Genomic DNA, 14,943 nt, shown 5'->3' with positions numbered 1-14,943 from the left:
CAGGTTTAGGTATCATCTTGGTATCATTCTTTTCAGCCAGCGGTCGGCTTTCATGTAAAAGCAATCCTAGTGGCTAATTAGCCTCTAGACTGCTTTTGCAAGCAGTGGGAGGGAATGCCCCCCCTCCCCCACCGTCTTCCATGTTTTTCTCTGGCTTTCCTGTCCCAACAGGGAACCTGAAAATGCAGCCGGTCATTCAGCCAACTGACCATAGAGCTGATCAGAGACCAGAATGGCTCCAAACATCTCTATGGCCTAAGAAACCGGAAGCTACGAGCATTTTATGACTTAGATTTCGCCGAATGTAAACAGCGCCATTGGGAAATTGGGAAAGCATTTTATCACACCGATCTTGGTGTGATCAGATGCTTTGAGGGCAGAGGAGAGATCTAGGGTCTAATAGACCCCAATTTTTTCTAAAAAGAGTACCTGTCACTACCTATTGCTATCATAGGGGATATTTACATTCCCTGAGATAACAATAAAATTAATTTTAAAAAAATAAAAATGAAAGGAACAGTTTAAAAATAAGATAAAAAAGCAAAAAAATAATAAAGAAAAAAAAAAAAAAAAAAGCACACCTGTCCCCCCCTGCTCTCGCGCAAAGGCGAACGCAAGCGTCGGTCTGGCGTCAAATGTAAACAGCAATTGCACCATGCATGTGAGGTATCACCGTGAAGGACAGAACAAGGGCAGTAATTTTAGCAGTAGACCTCCTCTGTAAATCTAAAGTGGTAACCTGTAAAGGCTTTTAAAGGCTTTTAAAAATGTATTTATTTTGTCGCCGCTGCGCGTTTGTGCGCAATTTTAAAGCATGTCATGTTTGGTATCCATGTACTCGGCCTAAGATCATCTTTTTTATTTCATCAAACATTTGGGCAATATAGTGTGTTTTAGTGCATTAAAATTTAAAAAAGTGTGTTTTTTCCCCAAAAAATGCGTTTGAAAAATCGCTGCGCAAATACTGTGTGAAAAAAAAAATATGAAACACCCACCATTTTAATCTGTAGGGCATTTGCTTTAAAAAAAATATATAATGTTTGGGGGTTCAAAGTAATTTTCTTGCAAAAAAAAATTATTGTTTCATGTAATCAAAAAGTGTCAGAAAGGGCTTTGTCTTCAAGTGGTTAGAAGAGTGGGTGATGTGTGACATAAGCTTCTAAATGTTGTGCATAAAATGCCAGGACAGTTCAAACCCCCCCCAAATGACCCCATTTTGGAAAGTAGACACCCCAAGCTATTTGCTGAGAGGCATGTCGAGTCCATGGAATATTTTATATTGTGACACAAGCTGCGGGAAAGAGACAAATATTTTTTTTTTTTTTTTTTTTTTTGCACAAAGATGTCACTAAATGATATATTGCTCAAACATGCCATGGGAATATGTGAAATTACACCCCAAAATACATTCTGTTGCTTCTCCTGAGTATGGGGATACCACATGTGTGGGACTTTTTGGGAGCCTAGCCGCGCACGGGACCCCGAAAAACAAGCCCCGCCTTCAGGCTTTCTAAGGGCGTAAATTTTTGATTTCACTCTTCACTGCCTAGCACAGTTTCGGAGGCCATGGAATGCCCAGATAGCACAACCCCCCCCCAAATGACCCCATTTTGGAAAATAGACACCCCAAGCTATTTGCTGAGAGGTATAGTGAGTATTTTGCAGACCTCACTTTTTGTCACAAACTTTCGAAAATTGAAAAAAGAAAAAAAAAATACATTTTTTTTGTCTTTCTTCATTTTCAAAAACAAATGAGAGCTGCAAAATACTCACCATGCCTCTCAGCAAATAGCTTGGGGTGTCTACTTTCCAAAATGGGGTCATTTGGGGGGGTTTTGTGCCATCTTGGCATTTTATGGCCTTCAAAACTGTTATAGGAAGTGAGGAGTGAAATCAAAAATTTATGCCCTTAGAAATCCTGAAGGCGGTGCTTGGTTTTCGGGGCCCCGTACGCGGCTAGGCTCCCAAAAAGTCCTAAACATGTGGTATCCCCATACTCAGGAGAAGCAGCAGAATGTATTTTGGGGTGTAATTCCACATATGCCCATGGCATGTTTGAGCAATATATCATTTAGTGACAACTTTGTGCAAAAAAAAAAAAAAAAAAAAAAAAAGTGTTACTTTCCCGCAACTTGTGTCAAAATATAAAATATTCCATGGACTCAACATGCCTCTCAGCAAATAGTTTGGGGTGTCTACTTTCCAAAATGGGGTCATTTGGGGGGGGTTTGTGCCATCTTGGCATTTTATGGCCTTCAAAACTGTGATAGGTAGTGAGGAGTCAAATCACAACATTACGCCCTTAGAAATCCTGAAGGCGGTGCTTGGTTTTCGGGGCCCCGTATGCGGCTAGGCTCCCAAAAAGTCCCACACATGTGGTATCCCCATACTCAGGAGAAGCAGCTAAATATATTTTGGGGTGCAATTCCACATATGCCCATGGCCTGTGTGAGAAATATATCATTTAGTGACAACTTTGTGCAAAAAAAAAAAAAATTGTCACTTTCCCGCAACTTGTGTCAAAAAATAAAATATTCCATGGACTCAACATGCCTCTCAGCAATTACCTTGGGGTGTCTACTTTCCAAAATGGGGTCATTTGGGGGGGTTTTGTGCCATCTTGGCATTTTATGGCCTTCAAAACTGTGATAGGAAGTGAGGAGTGAAATCAAAAATTTATGCCCTTAGAAATCCTGAAGGCGGTGCTTGGTTTTCGGGGCCCCGTACGCGGATAGGCTCCCAAAAAGTCCTAAACATGTGGTATCCCCATACTCAGGAGAAGCAGCAGAATGTATTTTGGGGTGTAATTCCACATATGCCCATGGCATGTTTGAGCAATATATCATTTAGTGACAACTTTGTGCAAAAAAAAAAAAAAAAAAAAGTGTTACTTTCCCGCAACTTGTGTCAAAATATAAAATATTCCATGGACTCAACATGCCTCTCAGCAAATAGTTTGGGGTGTCTACTTTCCAAAATGGGGTCATTTGGGGGGGTTTTGTGCCATCTTGGCATTTTATGGCCTTCAAAACTGTGATAGGTAGTGAGGAGTCAAATCACAACATTACGCCCTTAGAAATCCTGAAGGCGGTGATTGGTTTTCGGGGCCCCGTACGCGGCTAGGCTCCCAAAAAGTCCCACACATGTGGTATCCCCATACTCAGGAGAAGCAGCTGAATGTATTTTGGGGTGCAATTCCACATATGCCCATGGCCTGTGTGAGCAATATATCATTTAGTGACAACTTTTTGTAAATATTTTTTTTTTTTTTTTTTTTGTCATTATTCAATCACTTGGGACAAAAAAAATAAATATTCAATGGGTTCAACATGCCTCTCAGCAATTTCCTTGGGGTGTCTACTTTCCAAAATGGGGTCATTTGGGGGGGTTTTGTACTGCCCTGCCATTTTAGCACCTCATGAAATGACATAGGCAGTCATAAACTAAAAGCTGTGTAAATTCCAGAAAATGTACCCTAGTTTGTAGACGCTATAACTTTTGCGCAAACCAATGAATATACGCTTATTAACTTTTTTTTTACCAAAGACATGTGGCCGAATAAATTTTGGCCTAAATGTATGACTAAAATTGAGTTTATTGGATTTTTTTATAACAAAAAGTAGAAAATATCATTTTTTTTCAAAATTTTCGGTCTTTTTCCGTTTATAGCGCAAAAAATAAAAACGGCAGAGGTGATCAAATGCCATCAAAAGAAAGCTCTATTTGTGGGAAGAAAAGGACGCAAATTTCGTTTGGGTACAGCATTGCATGACCGCGCAATTAAAAGTTAAAGTGATGCAGTGCCAAATTGGAAAAAGACCTCTGGTCCTTAGGCAGCATAATGGTCCGGGGCTCAAGTGGTTAAATAGCTTTTTTTTTTTTTTTTTTTTTTCTTGTTTCATCAGTCTATCAATTAAGGGGTGTGGTTAATTGCTCACAGGTGCCTATTTAACTTGTTGTAGGACTCAGTCTGAGCGTGCTCAGTTTGAAGCTGTGGAGCTTGGTGTAAGTGGAGCTGGATTAAGTGGGAGTTAAAAACAAGTGTTAGAGTATACAAGTCTTGCTGTCTGTTGGTGTGTGTTGCTGTCTGTTTTTGTGTGTTGCTGTCTGTTGGTGTGTGTTGCTGTCTGTTGGTGTGTGTTGCTGTCTGTTGGTGTTTGCTGGGTTGCATTTTGGGGACTTTTCCTTTTAGTTTTTAATTTGCCTTTTGCTGTCACTTTTTAAATAGCTTTTTTTTTTTTTCTTGTTTCATCAGTCTATCAATTAAGGGGTGTGGTTAATTGCTCACAGGTGCCTATTTAACTTGTTGTAGGACTCAGTCTGAGCGTGCTCAGTTTGAAGCTGTGGAGCTTTGTGTAAGTGGAGCTGGATTAAGTGGGAGTTAAAAACAAGTGTTAGAGTATACAAGTCTTGCTGTCTGTTGGTGTGTGTTGCTGTCTGTTGGTGTGTGTTGCTGTCTGTTGGTGTTTGCTGGGTTGCATTTTGGGGACTTTTCCTTTTAGTTTTTAATTTGCCTTTTGCTGTCACTTTTTAAATAGCTTTTTTTTTTTTTCTTGTTTCATCAGTCTATCAATTAAGGGGTGTGGTTAATTGCTCACAGGTGCCTATTTAACTTGTTGTAGGACTCAGTCTGAGCGTGCTCAGTTTGAAGCTGTGGAGCTTTGTGTAAGTGGAGCTGGATTAAGTGGGAGTTAAAAACAAGTGTTAGAGTATACAAGTCTTGCTGTCTGTTGGTGTGTGTTGCTGTCTGTTGGTGTGTGTTGCTGTCTGTTGGTGTTTGCTGGGTTGCATTTTGGGGACTTTTCCTTTTAGTTTTTAATTTGCCTTTTGCTGTCACTTTTTAAATAGCTTTTTTTTTTTTTTTTTTCTTGTTTCATCAGTCTATCAATTAAGGGGTGTGGTTAATTGCTCACAGGTGCCTATTTAACTTGTTGTATTACTCAGTCTGAGCGTGCTCAGTTTGAAGCTGTGGAGCTTGGTGTAAGTGGAGCTGGATTAAGTGGGAGTTAAAAACAAGTGTTAGAGTATACAAGTCTTGCTGTCTGTTGGTGTGTGTTGCTGTCTGTTGGTGTGTGTTGCTGTCTGTTGGTGTTTGCTGGGTTGCATTTTGGGGACTTTTCCTTTTAGTTTTTAATTTGTCTTTTGCTTTCACTTTTTAAATAGCTTTTTTTTTTTTTTTTTTTTTTTCTTGTTTCATCAGTCTATCAATTAAGGGGTGTGGTTAATTGCTCACAGGTGCCTATTTAACTTGTTGTAGGACTCAGTCTGAGCGTGCTCAGTTTGAAGCTGTGGAGCTTGGTGTAAGTGGAGCTGGATTAAGTGGGAGTTAAAAACAAGTGTTAGAGTATACAAGTCTTGCTGTCTGTTGGTGTGTGTTGCTGTCTGTTGGTGTTTGCTGGGTTGCATTTTGGGGACTTTTCCTTTTAGTTTTTAATTTGCCTTTTGCTGTCACTTTTTAAATAGCTTTTTTTTTTTTTTTTTTTTCTTGTTTCATTAGTCTATCAATTAAGGGGTGTGGTTAATTGCTCACAGGTGCCTATTTAACTTGTTGTAGGACTCAGTCTGAGCGTGCTCAGTTTGAAGCTGTGGAGCTTGGTGTAAGTGGAGCTGGATTAAGTGGGAGTTAAAAACAAGTGTTAGAGTATACAAGTCTTGCTGTCTGTTGGTGTGTGTTACTGTCTGTTGGTGTGTGTTGCTGTCTGTTGGTGTTTGCTGGGTTGCATTTTGGGGACTTTTCCTTTTAGTTTTTAATTTGCCTTTTGCTGTCACTTTTTAAATAGCTTTTTTTTTTTTTCTTATTTCATCAGTCTATCAATTAAGGGGTGTGGTTAATTGCTCACAGGTGCCTATTTAACTTGTTGTAGGACTCAGTCTGAGCGTGCTCAGTTTGAAGCTGTAGAGCTTGGTGTAAGTGGAGCTGGATTAAGTGGGAGTTAAAAACAAGTGTTAGAGTATACAAGTCTTGCTGTCTGTTGGTGTGTGCTGCTGTCTGTTGCTGTCTGTTGGTGTGTGTTGCTGTCTGTTGGTGTGTGTTGCTGTCTGTTGGTGTTTGCTGGGTTGCATTTTGGGCACTTTTCCTTTTAGTTTTTAATTTGCCTTTTGCTGTCACTTTTTAAATAGCTTTTTTTTTTTTTTTTTCTTGTTTCATCAGTCTATCAATTAAGGGGTGTGGTTAATTGCTCACAGGTGCCTATTTAACTTGTTGTAGGACTCAGTCTGAGCGTGCTCAGTTTGAAGCTGTGGAGCTTGGTGTAAGTGGAGCTGGATTAAGTGGGAGTTAAAAACAAGTGTTAGAGTATACAAGTCTTGCTGTCTGTTGGTGTGTGTTGCTGTCTGTTGGTGTGTGTTGCTGTCTGTTGGTGTGTGTTGCTGTCTGTTGGTGTTTGCTGGGTTGCATTTTGGGGACTTTTCCTTTTAGTTTTTAATTTGCCTTTTGCTGTCACTTTTTAAATAGCTTTTTTTTTTTTTTTTTTTTCTTGTTTCATCAGTCTATCAATTAAGGGGTGTGGTTAATTGCTCACAGGTGCCTATTTAACTTGTTGTAGGACTCAGTCTGAGCGTGCTCAGTTTGAAGCTGTGGAGCTTGGTGTAAGTGGAGCTGGATTAAGTGGGAGTTAAAAACAAGTGTTAGAGTATACAAGTCTTGCTGTCTGTTGGTGTGTGTTGCTGTCTGTTGGTTTGTGTTGCTGTCTGTTGGTGTGTGTTGCTGTCTGTTGGTGTTTGCTGGGTTGCATTTTGGGGACTTTTCCTTTTAGTTTTTAATTTGCCTTTTGCTGTCACTTTTTAAATAGCTTTTTTTTTTTTTTTTTTTTTCTTGTTTCATCAGTCTATCAATTAAGGGGTGTGGTTAATTGCTCACAGGTGCCTATTTAACTTGTTGTAGGACTCAGTCTGAGCGTGCTCAGTTTGAAGCTGTGGAGCTTGGTGTAAGTGGAGCTGGATTAAGTGGGAGTTAAAAACAAGTGTTAGAGTATACAAGTCTTGCTGTCTGTTGGTGTGTGTTGCTGTCTGTTGGTGTGTGTTGCTGTCTGTTGGTGTTTGCTGGGTTGCATTTTGGGGACTTTTCCTTTTAGTTTTTAATTTGCCTTTTGCCGTCACTTTTTAAATATCTTTTTTTTTTTCTTGTTTCATCAGTCTATCAATTAAGGGGTGTGGTTAATTGCTCACAGGTGCCTATTTAACTTGTTGTAGGACTCAGTCTGAGCGTGCTCAGTTTGAAGCTGTGGAGCTTGGTGTAAGTGGAGCTGGATTAAGTGGGAGTTAAAAACAAGTGTTAGAGTATACAAGTCTTGCTGTCTGTTGGTGTGTGTTGCTGTCTGTTGGTGTGTGTTGCTGTCTGTTGGTGTTTGCTGGGTTGCATTTTGGGGACTTTTCCTTTTAGTTTTTAATTTGCCTTTTGCTGTCACTTTTTAAATAGCTTTTTTTTTTTTTTTTTCTTGTTTCATCAGTCTATCAATTAAGGGGTGTGGTTAATTGCTCACAGGTGCCTATTTAACTTGTTGTAGGACTCAGTCTGAGCGTGCTCAGTTTGAAGCTGTGGAGCTTGGTGTAAGTGGAGCTGAATTAAGTGGGAGTTAAAAACAAGTGTTAGAGTATAGAAGTCTTGCTGTTTGTTGGTGTGTGTTGCTGTCTGTTGGTGTGTGTTGCTGTCTGTTGGTGTGTGTTGCTCTCTGTTGGTGTTTGCTGGGTTGCATTTTGGGGACTTTTCCTTTTAGTTTTTAATTTTCCTTTTGCTGTCACTTTTTAAATAGCTTTTTTTTTTTTTTTTTTCTTGTTTCATCAGTCTATCAATTAAGGGGTGTGGTTAATTGCTCACAGGTGCCTATTTAACTTGTTGTAGGACTCAGTCTGAGCGTGCTCAGTTTGAAGCTGTGGAGCTTGGTGTAAGTGGAGCTGGATTAAGTGGGAGTTAAAAACAAGTGTTAGAGTATACAAGTCTTGCTGTCTGTTGGTGTGTGTTGCTGTCTGTTTTTGTGTGTTGCTGTCTGTTGGTGTGTGTTGCTGTCTGTTGGTGTGTGTTGCTGTCTGTTTGTGTTTGCTGGGTTGCATTTTGGGGACTTTTCCTTTTAGTTTTTAATTTGCCTTTTGCTGTCACTTTTTAAATAGCTTTTTTTTTTTTTTTTTTCTTGTTTCATCAGTCTATCAATTAAGGGGTGTGGTTAATTGCTCACAGGTGCCTATTTAACTTGTTGTAGGACTCAGTCTGAGCGTGCTCAGTTTGAAGCTGTGGAGCTTGGTGTAAGTGGAGCTGGATTAAGTGGGAGTTAAAAACAAGTGTTAGAGTATACAAGTCTTGCTGTCTGTTGGTGTGTGTTGCTGTCTGTTGGTATGTGTTGCTGTCTGTTGGTGTTTGCTGGGTTGCATTTTGGGGACTTTTCCTTTTAGTTTTTAATTTGCCTTTTGCTGTCACTTTTTAAATAGCTTTTTTTTTTTTTTTTTTTTTCTTGTTTCATCAGTCTATCAATTAAGGGGTGTGGTTAATTGCTCACAGGTGCCTATTTAACTTGTTGTAGGACTCAGTCTGAGCGTGCTCAGTTTGAAGCTGTGGAGCTTGGTTTAAGTGGAGCTGGATTAAGTGGGAGTTAAAAACAAGTGTTCGAGTATACAAGTCTTGCTGTCTGTTGGTGTGTGTTGCTGTCTGTTTTTGTGTGTTGCTGTCTGTTGGTGTGTGTTGCTGTCTGTTGGTGTGTGTTGCTGTCTGTTGGTGTTTGCTGGGTTGCATTTTGGGGACTTTTCCTTTTAGTTTTTAATTTGCCTTTTGCTGTCACTTTTTAAATAGCTTTTTTTTTTTTTTTTTTTTCTTGTTTCATCAGTCTATCAATTAAGGGGTGTGGTTAATTGCTCACAGGTGCCTATTTAACTTGTTGTAGGACTCAGTCTGAGCGTGCTCAGTTTGAAGCTGTGGAGCTTGGTTTAAGTGGAGCTGGATTAAGTGGGAGTTAAAAACAAGTGTTAGAGTATACAAGTCTTGCTGTCTGTTGGTGTGTGTTGCTGTCTGTTGGTGTGTGTTGCTGTCTGTTGGTGTTTGCTGGGTTGCATTTTGGGGACTTTTCCTTTTAGTTTTTAATTTGCCTTTTGCTGTCACTTTTTAAATAGCTTTTTTTTTTTTTCTTGTTTCATCAGTCTATCAATTAAGGGGTGTGGTTAATTGCTCACAGGTGCCTATTTAACTTGTTGTAGGACTCAGTTTGAGCGTGCTCAGTTTGAAGCTGTGGAGCTTGGTGTAAGTGGAGCTGGATTAAGTGGGAGTTAAAAACAAGTGTTAGACTATACAAGTCTTGCTGTCTGTTGGTGTGTGTTGCTGTCTGTTGGTGTGTGTTGCTGTCTGTTGGTGTTTGCTGGGTTGCATTTTGGGGACTTTTCCTTTTAGTTTTTAATTTGCCTTTTGCTGTCACTTTTTAAATAGCTTTTTTTTTTCTTGTTTCATCAGTCTATCAATTAAGGGGTGTGGTTAATTGCTCACAGGTGCCTATTTAACTTGTTGTAGGACTCAGTCTGAGTGTGCTCAGTTTGAAGCTGTGGAGCTTGGTGTAAGTGGAGCTGGATTAAGTTGGAGTTAAAAACAAGTGTTAGAGTATACAAGTCTTGCTGTCTGTTGGTGTGTGTTGCTGTCTGTTGGTGTGTGTTGCTGTCTGTGGGTGTGTGTTGCTGTCTGTGGGTGTGTGTTGCTGTCTGTTGGTGTGTGTTGCTGTCTGTTAGTGTGTGTTGCTGTCTGTTGGTGTTTGCTGGGTTGCATTTTGGGGACTTTTCCTTTTAGTTTTTAATTTGCCTTTTGCTGTCACTTTTTAAATAGCTTTTTTTTTTTTTTCTTGTTTCATCAGTCTATCAATTAAGGGGTGTGGTTAATTGCTCACAGGTGCCTATTTAACTTGTGGTAGGACTCAGTCTGAGCGTGCTCAGTTTGAAGCTGTGGAGCTTGGTGTAAGTGGAGCTGGATTAACTGGGAGTTAAAAACAAGTGTTAGAATATACAAGTCTTGCTGTCTGTTGGTGTGTGTTGCTGTCTGTTGCTGTCTGTTGGTGTGTGTTGCTGTCTGTTGGTGTGTGTTGCTGTCTGTTGGTGTTTGCTGGGTTGCATTTTGGGGACTTTTCCTTTTAATTTTTAATTTGCCTTTTGCTGTCACTTTTTAAATAGCTTTTTTTTTTTTTTTTCTTGTTTCATCAGTCTATCAATTAAGGGGTGTGGTTAATTGCTCACAGGTGCCTATTTAACTTGTTGTAGGACTCAGTCTGAGCGTGCTCAGTTTGAAGCTGTGGAGCTTGGTGTAAGTGGAGCTGGATTAAGTGGGAGTTAAAAACAAGTGTTAGAGTATACAAGTCTTGCTGTCTGTTGGTGTGTGTTGCTGTCTGTTGGTGTGTGTTGCTGTCTGTTGGTGTTTGCTGGGTTGCATTTTGGGGACTTTTCCTTTTAGTTTTTAATTTGCCTTTTGTTGTCACTTTTTAAATAGCTTTTTTTTTTTTTTTTTTCTTGTTTCATCAGTCTATCAATTAAGGGGTGTGGTTAATTGCTCACAGGTGCCTATTTAACTTGTTGTAGGACTCAGTCTGAGCATGCTCAGTTTGAAGCTGTGGAGCTTGGTGTAAGTGGAGCTGGATTAAGTGGGAGTTAAAAACAAGTGTTAGAGTATACAAGTCTTGCTGTCTGTTGGTGTGTGTTGCTGTCTGTTGGTGTGTGTTGCTGTCTGTTGGTGTGTGTTGCTGTCTGTTGGTGTTTGCTGGGTTGCATTTTGGGGACTTTTCCTTTTAGTTTTTAATTTGCCTTTTGCTGTCACTTTTTAAATAGCTTTTTTTTTTTTTTTTTTTTCTTGTTTCATCAGTCTATCAATTAAGGGGTGTGGTTAATTGCTCACAGGTGCCTATTTAACTTGTTGTAGGACTCAGTCTGAGCGTGCTCAGTTTGAAGCTGTGGAGCTTGGTGTAAGTGGAGCTGGATTAAGTGGGAGTTAAAAACAAGTGTTAGAGTATACAAGTCTTGCTGTCTGTTGGTGTGTGTTGCTGTCTGTTGGTGTGTGTTGCTGTCTGTTGGTGTGTGTTGCTGTCTGTTGGTGTTTGCTGGGTTGCATTTTGGGGACTTTTCCTTTTAGATTTAATTTGCCTTTTGCTGTCACTTTTTAAATAGCTTTTTTTTTTTTTTTTTCTTATTTCATCAGTCTATCAATTAAGGGGTGTGGTTAATTGCTCACAGGTGCCTATTTAACTTGTTGTAGGACTCAGTCTGAGCGTGCTCAGTTTGAAGCTGTGGAGCTTGGTGTAAGTGGAGCTGGATTAAGTGGGAGTTAAAAACAAATGTTAGAGTATACAAGTCTTGCTGTCTGTTGGTGTGTGTTGCTGTCTGTTAGTGTGTGTTGCTGTCTGTTGGTGTTTGCTGGGTTGCATTTTGGGGACTTTTCCTTTTAGTTTTTAATTTGCCTTTTGCTGTCACTTTTTAAATAGCTTTTTTTTTTTTTTTTTTTTCTTGTTTCATCAGTCTATCAATTAAGGGGTGTGGTTAATTGCTCACAGGTGCCTATTTAACTTGTTGTAGGACTCAGTCTGAGCGTGCTCAGTTTGAAGCTGTGGAGCTTGGTTTAAGTGGAGCTGGATTAAGTGGGAGTTAAAAACAAGTGTTAGAGTATACAAGTCTTGCTGTCTGTTGGTGTGTGTTGCTGTCTGTTGGTGTTTGCTGGGTTGCATTTTGGGGACTTTTCCTTTTAGTTTTTAATTTGCCTTTTGCTGTCACTTTTTAAATAGCTTTTTTTTTTTTTTTTTTTTTCTTGTTTCATCAGTCTATCAATTAAGGGGTGTGGTTAATTGCTCACAGGTGCCTATTTAACTTGTTGTAGGACTCAGTCTGAGCGTGCTCAGTTTGAAGCTGTGGAGCTTGGTGTAAGTGGAGCTGGATTAAGTGGGAGTTAAAAACAAGTGTTAGAGTATACAAGTCTTGCTGTCTATTGGTGTGTGTTGCTGTCTGTTGGTGTGTGTTGCTGTCTGTTGGTGTTTGCTGGGTTGCATTTTGGGGACTTTTCCTTTTAGTTTTTAATTTGCCTTTTGCTGTCACTTTTTAAATAGCTTTTTTTTTTTTTTTTCTTGTTTCATCAGTCTATCAATTAAGGGGTGTGGTTAATTGCTCACAGGTGCCTATTTAACTTGTTGTAGGACTCAGTCTGAGCGTGCTCAGTTTGAAGCTGTGGAGCTTGGTTTAAGTGGAGCTGGATTAAGTGGGAGTTAAAAACAAGTGTTAGAGTATACAAGTCTTGCTGTCTGTTGGTGTGTGTTGCTGTCTGTTGGTGTGTGTTGCTGTCTGTTGGTGTTTGCTGGGTTGCATTTTGGGGACTTTTCCTTTTAGTTTTTAATTTGCCTTTTGCTGTCACTTTTTAAATAGCTTTTTTTTTTTTTTTTTTCTTGTTTCATCAGTCTATCAATTAAGGGGTGTGGTTATTTGCTCACAGGTGCCTATTTAACTTGTTGTAGGACTCAGTCTGAGCGTGCTCAGTTTGAAGCTGTGGAGCTTGGTTTAAGTGGAGCTGGATTAAGTGGGAGTTAAAAACAAGTGTTAAAGTATACAAGTCTTGCTGTCTGTTGGTGTGTGTTGCTGTCTGTTGGTGTGTGTTGCTGTCTGTTGGTGTGTGTTGCTGTCTGTTGGTGTTTGCTGGGTTGCATTTTGGGGACTTTTCCTTTTAGTTTTTAATTTGCCTTTTGCTGTCACTTTTTAAATAGCTTTTTTTTTTTTTTTTTTTTTTTTTCTTGTTTCATCAGTCTATCAATTAAGGGGTGTGGTTAATTGCTCACAGGTGCCTATTTAACTTGTTGTAGGACTCAGTCTGAGCGTGCTCAGTTTGAAGCTGTGGAGCTTGGTGTAAGTGGAGCTGGATTAAGTGGGAGTTAAAAACAAGTGTTAGAGTATACAAGTCTTGCTGTCTGTTGGTGTGTGTTGCTGTCTGTTGGTGTGTGTTGCTGTCTGTTGGTGTTTGCTGGGTTGCATTTTGGGGACTTTTCCTTTTAGTTTTTAATTTGCCTTTTGCTGTCACTTTTTAAATATCTTTTTTTTTTTTTCTTGTTTCATCAGTCTATCAATTAAGGGGTGTGGTTAATTGCTCACAGGTGCCTATTTAACTTGTTGTAGGACTCAGTCTGAGCGTGCTCAGTTTGAAGCTGTGGAGCTTGGTGTAAGTGGAGCTGGATTAAGTGGGAGTTAAAAACAAGTGTTAGAGTATACAAGTCTTGCTGTCTGTTGGTGTGTGTTGCTGTCTGTTGGTGTGTGTTGCTGTCTGTTGGTGTTTGCTGGGTTGCATTTTGGGGACTTTTCCTTTTAGTTTTTAATTTGCCTTTTGCTGTCACTTTTTAAATAGCTTTTTTTTTTTTTTTTTTTTCTTGTTTCATCAGTCTATCAATTAAGGGGTGTGGTTAATTGCTCACAGGTGCCTATTTAACTTGTTGTAGGACTCAGTCTGAGCGTGCCCAGTTTGAAGCTGTAGAGCTTGGTGTAAGTGGAGCTGGATTAAGTGGGAGTTAAAAACAAGTGTTAGAGTATACAAGTCTTGCTGTCTGTTGGTGTGTGTTGCTGTCTGTTGGTGTGTGTTGCTGTCTGTTGGTGTTTGCTGGGTTGCATTTTGGGGACTTTTCCTTTTAGTTTTTAATTTGCCTTTTGCCGTCACTTTTTAAATATCTTTTTTTTTTTTTTCTTGTTTCATCAGTCTATCAATTAAGGGGTGTGGTTAATTGCTCACAGGTGCCTATTTAACTTGTTGTAGGACTCAGTCTGAGCGTGCTCAGTTTGAAGCTGTGGAGCTTGGTGTAAGTGGAGCTGGATTAAGTGGGAGTTAAAAACAAGTGTTAGAGTATACAAGTCTTGCTGTCTGTTGGTGTGTGTTGCTGTCTGTTGGTGTGTGTTGCTGTCTGTTGGTGTTTGCTGGGTTGCATTTTGGGGACTTTTCCTTTTAGTTTTTAATTTGCCTTTTGCTGTCACTTTTTAAATAGCTTTTTTTTTTCTTGTTTCATCAGTCTATCAATTAAGGGGTGTGGTTAATTGCTCACAGGTGCCTATTTAACTTGTTGTAGGACTCAGTCTGAGTGTGCTCAGTTTGAAGCTGTGGAGCTTGGTGTAAGTGGAGCTGGATTAAGTTGGAGTTAAAAACAAGTGTTAGAGTATACAAGTCTTGCTGTCTGTTGGTGTGTGTTGCTGTCTGTTGGTGTGTGTTGCTGTCTGTGGGTGTGTGTTGCTGTCTGTGGGTGTGTGTTGCTGTCTGTTGGTGTGTGTTGCTGTCTGTTAGTGTGTGTTGCTGTCTGTTGGTGTTTGCTGGGTTGCATTTTGGGGACTTTTCCTTTTAGTTTTTAATTTGCCTTTTGCTGTCACTTTTTAAATAGCTTTTTTTTTTTTTCTTGTTTCATCAGTCTATCAATTAAGGGGTGTGGTTAATTGCTCACAGGTGCCTATTTAACTTGTGGTAGGACTCAGTCTGAGCGTGCTCAGTTTGAAGCTGTGGAGCTTGGTGTAAGTGGAGCTGGATTAACTGGGAGTTAAAAACAAGTGTTAGAATATACAAGTCTTGCTGTCTGTTGGTGTGTGTTGCTGTCTGTTGCTGTCTGTTGGTGTGTGTTGCTGTCTGTTGGTGTGTGTTGCTGTCTGTTGATGTTTGCTGGGTTGCATTTTGGGGACTTTTCCTTTTAGTTTTTAATTTGCCTTTTGCTGTCACTTTTTAAATAGCTTTTTTTTTTTTTTTTCTTGTTTCATCAGTCTATCAATTAAGGGGTGTGGTTAATTGCTCACAGGTGCCTATTTAACTTGTTGTAGGACTCAGTCTGAGCGTGCTCAGTTTGAAGCTGTGGAGCTTGGTGTAAGTGGAGCTGGATTAAGTGGGAGATAAAAACAAGTGTTAGAGTATACAAGTCTTGCTGTCTGTTGGTGTGTGTTGCTGTCTGTTGGTGTGTGTTGCTGTCTGTTGGTGTTTGCTGGGTTGCATTTTGG

The sequence above is a fragment of the Aquarana catesbeiana genome, linkage group LG06 (genome assembly GCF_042186555.1).
Source record: "Aquarana catesbeiana isolate 2022-GZ linkage group LG06, ASM4218655v1, whole genome shotgun sequence".
NCBI classification, from domain to species: domain Eukaryota; kingdom Metazoa; phylum Chordata; class Amphibia; order Anura; family Ranidae; genus Aquarana; species Aquarana catesbeiana.
The sequence above is the reverse complement of the archived record's forward strand: the minus strand, read 5'-3'. Positions refer to the sequence as shown.